Here is a 1,181-nt window from a genome sequence, read left to right on the forward strand (position 1 = left end):
TCCCCCAGAGAGGAGGTTATATGTAGATCCCTGTGATCAATTCCCCCTTTCTACCGCCCCCTCCTTCTCTCCTGGTATCGCCATTGTCACCCCTGGTCCTGAGGGGTTCATCTGTCCTAGATTCCCTGCATTTCCAATTCCCATCTGTACCTCTGTGCATCCTCTGGTCTAACCAGGTTTGCAAGGCAGAGTTGGGGTCATGGTAGCTTGGGGGGGGGTAGCGTTTAAGAACTAGAGGGATGTTGTGGGTTTCATTATTGCTATACTGAACCCTAAGTAACTCATCTCCTCCCCACTACCCCTCTGCATTGGGTCCCCATCATGCACCACCCTCATTGACGATGATATGATTCCGCCCCGCGCACCCCCCACCCCCGCCTTTGGTGCTTGAAACCTGGTCCCTTCATGATCACACATGTTGGTGTGCTGCTTCCATGTGGGCTTTGTTGCTTCTAGGCTAGATGGCCACTTGTTTACTTTCAAGCCTTTAAGTCCCCAGATGCTATATCTTTTGATAGCCAGGCACCATCAGCTTTCTTCACCACATTTGCTTAGTTGTCAAGCCCCCAAGGAGTTTGATTATCATCCCTGGTCCTTTCAATCACTTGATAAGTATGTGAAAGCTGCACCATAGAAAAAGAACATAGGAGAAGGAGTAACACATTTGGTGTTGAAGAAGAATATTGAATGTAGCTTGGATTGCCAGAGTAATGAACAAGTCAACATTAAAAGAATACAATTAGAATTCTCCTTAGAAGCAAGAATGGCACAATTTTGACTCCCTTACTTCGGGCACCTCATCAGGAAAGGCCAATCACTAGAAAAGAGCACGATGTCTAGTAAATTAGAGGACAAACACAAATAAGGAAACCCTTCACTAAGATGGATTGAAACCGTTGGCTGAAACAATGGGCTCTAACATGCAAGATCATCATGATGTCGCAGTATGTTTTGTTCTGTCATCCATCGGGTCACTGTCAGCTAGAGATGACCTTGGTGGAGAACAACCACAATGACAAGAGATCAATAAGTCATCACCCTACACCCAGAGCCTGAAGGTTTCATGGAGTTGGTATATGGATGCTGTCGGATAGCACTTATTAATATCATTTCATAAATGTATCGCACGCACAGCCTGCATTAAAAAAATCTCAGCATAGAGCCACAATTCTTCCAATCAA

The sequence above is a fragment of the Echinops telfairi genome, unplaced genomic scaffold, assembly GCF_000313985.2.
Source record: "Echinops telfairi isolate 266 unplaced genomic scaffold, ASM31398v2 ScPeMD7_7457;HRSCAF=8495, whole genome shotgun sequence".
NCBI classification, from domain to species: domain Eukaryota; kingdom Metazoa; phylum Chordata; class Mammalia; order Afrosoricida; family Tenrecidae; genus Echinops; species Echinops telfairi.